This window comes from Lactuca saligna, chromosome 5 (assembly GCF_052625555.1).
Source record: "Lactuca saligna cultivar CGN05327 chromosome 5, ASM5262555v1, whole genome shotgun sequence".
NCBI lineage: Eukaryota > Viridiplantae > Streptophyta > Magnoliopsida > Asterales > Asteraceae > Lactuca > Lactuca saligna.
Window position 1 is genome coordinate 296,906,123 of NC_136421.1, and position 10,847 is coordinate 296,916,969.

The following is a 10,847-nucleotide window of genomic DNA, read 5'->3' on the forward strand; positions in this document are numbered from 1 at the left end:
TCTGGGATTTCGACTAGGAAGTGTGCAAGGGCGTGGGCCTTGAGGCTAGTCCAGGGTGATAATTGATATCGTGCTTGCCTAATTCTATGGCCCACTTGACCAAATTTCTAGACTTTTCCGACCTTAGGAGAACTTGCTTTATTAGATAGCTGGTTAGGACATCCACCTTGTGGGCTTGAAAATACCATCGTAGCCACCTGTCAGCATATACCAAGGCGGGGACTAGTTTCTCTAAGACCGGGTAATTGACCTCTGGCCCTTGGAAGGCCTTACTCACAAAGTGGATGGGTACCTACTTTCCTGCCCTTTCTCCAGCCAACACGGAGGAGATTGCTTCTTCCAAAGTGGCTAAATACATCTGTAGTGTCTCCCCTAGTAATGGGCAAACAAGAGCCGATAGTTGGTTGTACGACATGTTTCAGTCGTTGCAATGCTTCATCTGCTTTTTCCGTCCATATGAACTACTTTTTATCTAAGCACCCTTTAAGGGTTTGGTACATAGGAAGTGCCTTTTCTGCCGTTTGGCGATGAATCTTCCCAATGTCATCAGTCTACCGTTAATCTCTTGTACCCCTTAAGGTTGTGCGGAGTTTTCAAATCAAGGAACTCTTGGATTTTGGTGGGATTGGGCCGGATCCATTCCTTGGATATCTGATATCCAAGGAATTGACCTTCCTCCACACCAAAGGTACACTTAGCCAAGTTTAACCTCATCTACACTTTAACTAGCATTTTAAAATTTTCTTCCACATCATGGAGTAGAGTTTCTTCGCTATGGATTTTGATTACCATATCATCTACATAGACCTCGATATTTCTGCCAATTTGATCAGTGAATATCTTGTCCATTAGTCTCTGATATGTGGCGCCCATGTTTTTTAGTCCAAATGACATTTTCTGATATCAAAAAGATCCCTTCTCAATATTGAAGCTTGTTTCGCCTCGTCCTCTCATTTCATCTGTACCTAATAATAACCTTTGTACACATCATTGAAGCATTTGAACTGAAAACCTTCAAGCGACTGTACTTTCGGATCGATCCTCGGGAGAGGATAGCAATCCTATGGAGAGGCGTTATTAAGATCTGAGTAATCAATGCACATTCTCCATGACCCATTGGCTCTCTTTACCATAACAAGATTTACTATCCATGTCGGGAGCATTACTTCCCTGAGTATGTCAGCACTTACGAGGTCGACGACTTCTCTATTTATAGCCTTGTTCCAATCTTCTGCCACGTCCCCTCTTCTTTTGGTTAACAGGATTGCTTCCAGGAGTGATATTGAGACTGTGTTCTATAACCTGTCGGTCTACGCCTGTTATATCTATTGGTTTCTAGGCGAAAGCGGTGGAATATTGCTTCAAAATTGCTACCAGTTGTGCCTTGGTCTCGCCTGATAAGTGGAACATTTTCCTTTGACTTCTTTGGTGCTTGCACCAACTCTGGAGCATATATGATCTGGTGGGAGTGCTGGGACCTGGTGTTTGTGGCGATGATTGTCGCTGATCCATGGCTTGTGCTAAATTTAACTATACTGTGTATCGTGGATGGCACGAACTATAATGGGGACATTGCCAATCGGCCAAGCAGAATATTGTGTTCTATTAGGAACCCGATCACAGAGAATTTGATTGTTCTTGTGATTATATCCCATTCTTCATGGTTAGCCAAAGCTAGGGGTAGCTGGATATTGCCCAATGGCCATAAACTGTGTTCAGTGAACCCTACCAGTGATCCTCCGGTTGGAGGCCTTAGCCCTTCCTTCAATGCCTTTAGTAGTTGTCTGAAAGAATTCTCATAGATTATATCGGAGCAACTACCATTTTCGATGTATATTCGATGGATTTTCGTATGACGAATGAATCCAGATATGAGGAGTGGGTCTCATGGGTGCCAGTTCAATGTTCTGGGATCGCTGCTTGAAAATCTAATATTGAGTAGATTTCTCGAGAGCACCTCTATCTCGTCCTCCGCTTGATGAGTTGCGTTTCTCTTAGGAGTCTTAGACATAATGAGTACCTTGGTGCTGTTATATGGAGGTTCCTACTCCAGATCGGGATGTAGTATCACCGTCTGAGACAGCAAACTGTCCAACAACAGTTGCCGAAAACTACTTTGGAGTACTGGCTCTGCTATTTCTGCCATAATCAGTGGGATTTGTTCCATTAGCACCTAGATTGGGGCCTGTTTTCTATACCTGCAGTGGCAGTCGTTGTTTACCGTCACCGGTATTCTGAACAGATCTTCTACCGTAGTCGCAGATGCTGTTGGATTTAGATCCCCCTTTTGCAGAGAACCAACGTCATTTATTGGTTGTATTACTATGAAGATATGTCCATATGGCACCAAATGTTGTGACATGTTCAGCAGGGGATTGGAAGCTGGATGATGGATCTATCCCAGAAGTTTACCTGAGAACACAACACAGAAGAATCATTAAAGGACGACCAAGTGTTCTCCCAGGACGTCTCTCCGACGATCAAGTTAGTTTTCTTAGAGAGAGTTTAGGGTAAATTATGTGAGGAAGAAGATGGATCCTTTCCTTGATCCATAATATATACTTTTATACCTATTTCTAATAGAATGAAATGATTCTACCATGTGGGATTGAGACATGGCATTCTCTTATTGGGAGGAGTATGGCCACGATAACTAATTGCCGTGTGACATCAGTTCTAGGCGTCACTAGGCTCCTTGTCATGACTTTATTGGTTACAAGATAATGAGAAGATTATGAGGAATATTTGATCCCTATGTGGGGAGATGGGCCACCAGCTCAACGTTGGCCTACTTGGTTTAAGATCAGGTCCCGACCATGGTCCTGGCTAGATAACGCCCCGTTAGTGCTTTCTGTTAAGTTTAGCATGGCCGTGTAATGTAACGTTAATAGTTAGGTCTCCGCTCAGCCGCTTGTGTTCTACTTCTTTTGTGAGGACCGTGCACTCTACGATGTCGTAGGTTTTTCTCTTGTGATATTCGTAATATTTGTTTTTCTCTTTCTCTGTCCGCTGGTTTTTTTTTCCACCGTGTGTACTTCCATCTTATGGCTACTTGGTTCATCCTTGACAAACATGCGGGATCTACGAGATGAGTGTCTTGAATGTCTATGATGCTTATCCTGGCTTCCATCATTGCGCTCCTTGTGGCTATGGTGGTAGTGGGAGCTAGTTGGTTTTTTTTGAGGTAGACGTTCGCTATAGCTTTTAGGTTTGCTGGTTTTCGTTCTTCTCCCTCGATCTGCCTGAGGTATTTCTCGACCGTGTATTTGAGCTCGTCCGTAGATTTTAGCAATATTCCTTTCATTTTATTTGACAAGGGGCCTTGGAGTAGCCCTTGGGTGAAGTTACACGTGACTAGGAATTCCTCGTAGCTAGGGACGTTGGGGGTCGCTAGGGTGAACCGATCATAGTATGGCCGTAGAGATTCTTCCTTTTTTTTTTTCTTGCATGGCATGATAGATTTGGCATCTCCTTTGACTTTCCTCAATTGCATGAAGTTGTGAAGGAAAAGGTATCTCAACTATTTGAAGCTAGAGATACTTCCTAGACGTAGTGCCTTGAACCATTTGCTAGCATTTCCCGATAGTGTCATCAGGAAGTAGGTGCAAGTGAATCTCTTGTCCATCCGAAGGGATGTCATCGTCTTCTCATAGGTATCTATGTGTTCGTTAGGATCCTTCGTTTCGTCATACTTTGGGATATCTGGTATCATGGCGGAATGCGGTATCTCGTATTGTAATAGCTCTTGGCAGAATGTCGAGCTGATGCTTGTTATGGGGTTGTTCATATGTGGGCAATTGGGGGGTCTGTTGCCTGTTGGTCATCGCCTATTGTGCGTAGTATGGGTTGCTGTAGTACCCTTGGCCAAACTTCTAATAGTACTTGTGGTTATACATGTTCACTTGAGGCATATATGATGCATGTGTGGTATATGCGTGCATTAGCTAATTCGTTTGCGAATTCGGCTCCATTGGCCCCATATTTTGTGCGTTCGTCCCCTGTGTTGGTGCGCTTTGACTGTTGTGGGTTTGTGTCTGTGTGTAACGGTACACGCCTTGGTAGTGGTATGAATATAGGTTGAACGGTGGTTGTTGGGCGAATAACGGGATATGTGACATGGCGGCCATTGGAGAAGGATGGTAGTCTGCAAGTGGTGCGACTGATAGAATGGTGTCGGGGGACCAAGCACCGGTCCTTGCTTACCGTGCTGATAGCTGTGGTCGATTTGATACTTGTTGTGATTCGGTGGTCGGTGCAGTTTGAGGCGTTATGGTTGTAGCTGTGGCCGGTTGTTCAGTTGTGACGAGCGGCGGTCACCATAAGCTAGCAATGAACTCTACCGTGGAGCCGACCGGTGGCGTCGTTGTTACCTGTATGAGCGGCTGTCCTTCCAGTCTCAACGTACTGCTTCCGTTGAGGGACAACATTGGTTTCACTGGGTTATTGTTGTTGCCTTCCTGCTGTATCGGTCCTTTATCCGTCATTTCGGGTGCCTGGTGTTGCGAAGTAGGTTATGCCGTACTAGGTGTACGTCCGGATGGCGCCAACTGTTGTGATATGTCTCCGACTCGATTCTTGCTCCGTGAAAGATGGAAAAAAAGGGCCTCAGAATCACAACAAAGAAAACAAAACCGCCAGTCGTCGTCCAGATGGTTGCCCCAGAACGATGCTTTGACAATAAAGTCAGTCCTAAGTTTCGGTGAGAAGGTGAAAAAGTATGAGATAAAGAGATAGTGTTTCGTTTTAGTCCCTTCTCTTGGAGGAGAAGGGGCATTTTTATACCTGGAGTTAGGGGAACAGAACCCCGACCATACCTTCTACCTTTTCAGGTCTTGCAAAGATAGGTGGCTTGCAATTGGTAGATCGTGTTCCATGAGTGGCTGTTTGTTATTGGTCCAGACTTGCCAGGGGATTAGCGTCCTAAGCATTACAACTGCCGCTCTAGAGGATGATTGGTACTATTTTGTCTTGATGTTGGTACGGCGCTAGGGTGCCAAGGAACGGACATGGGGTTACAAAGGGCGAGGGCGAGGACGCGACGTTAGGCGTACACCGACTTTTGCCTAGGCCGTCTATCAAATTGACGGTTCCGTTACACCTGATGTATTCATGATATATATATATATATATATATATATATATATATATATATATATATATATATATATATATGTGTGTGTGTGTGTGTGTGTGTGTGTGTGTGTGTGTGTGTGTGTATGTGTGTATAGGATCAGATTCATTTGAGTCAATGCTAATTTTGTGAGACCATGAAACCAAATCTAAAAATAATTTCAAAATACTAAATAAAAGAAAAAAATCCAAATAAAATTTTTTTTAATTATTATTTTTGGAACATTAATTACCTAAAAAAATTACCGTTTTTTTTTTTTTTCAAAAGTACTTGAAATATTCTAATAGAATATTACACTTAAAATATTTTAATGTGATATTTAGAATGTTAGAATATTCTATTAGATTTATCAAATATATAGAATATTGTAATATTTTACTAGAATATGTAAAAAAATGTATTTTTTTACAATGTTTTTGGTATTTTTTTTTTATTTTTCTTGGTAGTGTTTTATTGTTTTTGGAAAATAGAAATTCTGAAAATAATATTTGAAAATTTGTTTTCGAAATTTTTTAATTATTTTGCATTTTAAAAATGTTTTTTTTTTCTACTAAATGAGTGGCTAGGATTGCTTCTCACGGTCTCACAAAATTAGGCCGTCTCACATTAACCTAACTATATATATATATATATATATATATATATATATATATATATATATATATATATATATATATATATATATATATATATTAGCAATGACTTTGAGATATTTTTAAGTTGTTAGTATAATGTTATTGAGATATGATAATATTTTTGTTTTTAACATGTAAATTTATGTTATAGATAGTATTTTTTAAGCCTAAAAAACAACTTGTTTTAACCCAATAAAAAAATATTCCAAAATCAATTGGGGCGGGGGCAGAGGATAGTCATGGAATTTGGGGGCGAGGGTAGGGGTAGGGAGGCTTGAACCTTCGGAGCGGGAATAGTGCCGGGGGAATGAGGAAATTCCTAGGGTGGGGAAAGGGGATGCAATCCCCGTCCCGTTTGTTTCTGTTGACATCCATAATACAAATCGTTCATCTTGTATTAAACATGTTACATTAAAACTAAATGTTGGGGGGGTTTTAAGGTGGATCTATGGTGACACCGACAACTTCTGATTTTTTCGGACGTAGTGGATTTTTTTTTGATTTTTTTACTATCATGCAATTATTGACTTTTCCGTGACACCTCTACGTGTAATTTTGTGTTTGCCCCTGACTAAACGTTAATACAAAAGCTCATTGGATCGAAAATCATATTTTTTTCATTTCACGTTTAGTTCATGGGTCCAATATTTCTTCATACGCATTGTTTATGTTGAATATAACACCGATGTATTCTAACACGTGAAATGGACAATTCATCTGAAAAAGAGGTGTGACTTTTATTTTTGTTTGCAATAATAAAAAGAATAACAAAAATCTTAAAAAGTCAAAATCTAGATTGTCCTAGGTCGCGTATTGTCTTACACGATAGTTTATTAAAGACACCTTTCAAAACATTTGTAAATAATCGTTAAGATAAATATTAACAAAATATCTAATGTATAATTTTATATACTAAAAATTATCAGGTTTTAACTTTAAAATCATTTATTATCTTAATTTAATCAACACAGTAGTATCTTATCAATGTAGCACTATAGTTTTACTAAGAATATATGTCGGACATAGAGGAACGAGAATGATTCTTAATTTAAATGTTAATCAAAATTATAAACAATAAAGTAATTTAAATGTTAATTAAAATTATAAACAATAAAGTAAAATGAGTTTTGTTTAAATTCAACTAAACTTAATTAAAATAACTAAAACAAAACTAAGACAATAGATTTAAAGACAAAACAAGATTTTCTCACATATAAATTGATTTTGTGATTTGGATTTCAAATAACTACAATGAATATTAGTTATTATTCACCAATTTATAATATAATTAGTTAGATTGGTCTGATTAACTAATTTAAATAATTATTAAGACAATTAACACGAGGATCGTACAATTAACTATAACTATCCAAACTATTATAATTGCATTTGTATTATGGGATATTAACTCTAGGAATTAACTTCAATGGTCATAAAAGTCAATTATATGCATAAGTGGTTATCAAACATTTTCTTACACATTTAAGTATACAATTATATTTCATAACCTTAAGTTTTGGTCAAACACTAGCTATAATTATTTTACAATAATAAAACAACTATGATTCAAGTTAATGTCATTAGATTGATCGTCTAAATTCTACTAATTTAGAAATAGATAATAAAATTCAAAACTTTAACACATAAGGTATTTTTTTTTTGGAAAGGGAACTTCCCTTCCGGACCAGCTTTTGCACACCGACTAATCCCCCGCTGCAAATATAAAGCTTTGCTTCATGCCCTGGAGTCACTGCAGGCGAACCTCTATGGCCACAAGGGCTGAGTGGTGCCAGGATTTGAACATGGGTCAATAAGTTATCCACCATATTTTCCACATGCCTTACCAAGTTACCACAACCCAAGTGGTTCACATAAGGTATTTGATCAAACAAATATAATATATTAAACATAACTAAATGTTCGAACAATTGAATCACACCAAGTCATTAGGTTACATCCAATCTAGCTAGTAAAAACATAAGGAATTTACCCTATAATCAATAGATAAAAACAAAAAAAAAAATCATCGAAAGTCAGCTAGACACGATCATCAAGCGAATCGAAGTGAATTATTTATGTTTTCTAGCTCGTGGTTCTTCAAATCCTTGCTCCTAGCACTTCTCCAGCTTCAAAATCAACCCAAAAAGGTTTCTAAATGTTAAGAATATTTTCTAACCTCTTGGGTAAAGTTCTCAAGGGATGTACACTAAAATAGGGTGAGAAAATTATATATTTATGGACTCAACAATGTAGTAATGTGGCCATAATAGTGTAGCGTCATGAAGGTTGAAGAATCCATATTCAACGCAAATTCTTCTAAAGGGCGCAACATGCTTCTTCGAGATTTCTGGTCTTTTTTCATTTTTTCATTGTTATCACTTTCACTTTTATTATTTTCCGTTGTAATGTACCCAAAATATAAAGTAAAATTTTGATTTTTATATAAATCAAAACAACCAAAAGCCATTTCATAAAAAGATCATCATAGTTTCTGTAACGCCCCGAACCTTGCATGTATATCTTGAAAACCCTTCTTCCTTTTATTAGTTGTCACTGTTGGTCCTTCGAGTTGGTTGTGTTGGGTCGCGAAAAGTATAAGGACTAAAGTTCCAACTTTGGGATGGAAGGAGTACGCTGAGCGTACATAAGGGTACGCTAAGCGTACTAGGCACGCCCTAGTACATTGGGCGTATACTCATGTACGCTGGGCATACTTATGTCCGATGAAAACCCTAATATTCAGGGTTGGGGACTATATAAGCATGCTTATGGCTCATTCTTTTGCTTACCCTCAGCCTCCATACCTAAAAAAACGTCCCAAACCCTAGTGTGTATGAGAAGTGTGAGTTGGTGTGCATTTTGAACCTTGGGAAGTGAAGACATTGCACCAAGGAGCTATAGGAGGAAAGCAAGGCTATAGATCTGAGGTTGTGTTGTGCCGTTGAAGCTTCAGAAGGTAAAAAGATTTAAACTTTGTGCTTATTAGTTATAGATCTAGATATCTAACTTTATGAAAGTCTTATTGTGCCAAGAATCCCCAAGATGGTGCATGTGATGTCTTAGACGAAATGAGTTATCCTTTTAGACCTTAGGAGAGGTCTTAAGTAATAAAAATCAGTTCCCAATAGTTAGGCTTGTCCCATGCATGAAGTGAGAAGGTCTTAATGGGTTGATACCATGAGTAAGGACTTTCTAGATGTCCAAAGTGATAAAGTCTGGAACTTTATGATCCCATGGCATATTTGGTCGATGGATGTGTAATTTGGGCTTAAGTGCTTAAGCCGTTAAGCACTTATTAGGGTTTTTGTAAAACCCCATGTATGCTCAACGTAAATTCTATACGCCCAGCGTACGAGATCAACTATCCTGATGGTAGTCAGCGTAGAACGGCATTATGCCCAGTGTAACCAGAGAGGTACGCCCCGCGTACGCTCTATGTTGGGCTCATGTTAAATGGGCTTAGGGTTTATGGGCTAAATGGATTTGGGCCTTTGTTGGACTCAACAAATAGGATATTTCGGGCTAGGTTATGATAGTGGATCATGGGGTTAGGCCCAATAAGCAGATTGGGCCCAATTTACTAAATTGGGCCAATAATGGACTTTAGAGTATGGACCTTCAAGATAAGGACTTGGTGTTGGGCCTTGGCCCGACAAAAAGAAATGGACTTTATGAATTATATGGACACTTAGCCAAGGGAGTGATGTTGGGTAGTAACCTAGCATTTATTATGTGTGTTAGCTCGGGATTTCCAGTGAGGCAGTGGTTAGAATTTCAGCATTTCGGCACTACTAATAAGGTGAGTTTTCCTCACTCCACTCAACAGTCTAAGGCACCAAGGCCGGCCCTTTGAATTGTTATTGGTTATGTTATGCTAGTATGATCTGTTGGATCGGTATCCTAGAGGGTAGGATGATGATATGTGATATATGGTATAATCTGTTAGTTAGACTTCCTAGAGGGTAGGATAATATTATATGTTGTGTGGTATGATCCGGTAGATCAATTTGTTGTCTACATACTGTTATACCATTATCTGTTATATGTGAGCATGTTTGTTTATTGGTTGAGGCTTATCTACTTTGTGCGAAAGCCAATAGACCTGGGCATTCCAACCTGTCGGTTGTGGGCCTAGAGTATTCCATCCCGAAGTTGAATGGACTTATAGTATGTGGGCATTCCAACCTGTTGGTTGTGGGCTTGGGGTATTCCATAGTGAGGATGATTGGACCCATAGTATGTTGGCATTCTAACCGGATGGTTGATGGCCTGGAGTATTCCAACCCGATGGTTGATTGGACCCATAGTATGCTGGTTATGGTAATATTTGTTTTGTGTGAGTATGGGTATTTTGGGGGAACTTACTAAGCTTTCGGGCTTACAGTTTCAATTTATTGTTTCAGGTACATCAGGGGATCGCGACAAGGCAAATGCGTGATTTTACAGCTCCTCACATTTTGTTTATGTTTCTGGGAAAACTCTGATAAAGACTATTCTGAAAACAAAGTTTTGTAATAAAGTCTTGGATTTTAAATATGTTGAAAAGCTAAAATTCAGTTTAGATTTTATGGGTGCTACAATTTCAAATGGAGTTTTCAAACAAGACATCATAGTATCATAAAATAATAGTGTAGAAACTCTAGTGGATACGGTGCAATCCCGTCGTGCTCTTCTATGTTTTGATAAAATATCTGCATCATTTAAACCTAAAACTATAAGCACGAAGCTTAGTGAGTTCCCTAAGATACTACATACTAATACGTGCCCCACCCAACATAAATAACGGCCCCACCCAACATGCACAGCGGGCCCCGCCCAACTTGCATAACGAGGCAGCCCAACATATGTAACGGACCCCACCCAGCAAACATAACATTCCCCTCCCAACTTACATAACAGGCCCCACCGAACATGTATAACGGGCTCTGCTCAACATACGTAACGTACATGCAAGATTTATAAAGACAGTCTAATGTTTTACACAGTATAGTGAGATGACTCACCTAAACTACTCATCAGAAGCTTAACATCTACCTCGACATAATAATAACTAACTAGAGCTTCCTAATTCCAAACCGAGA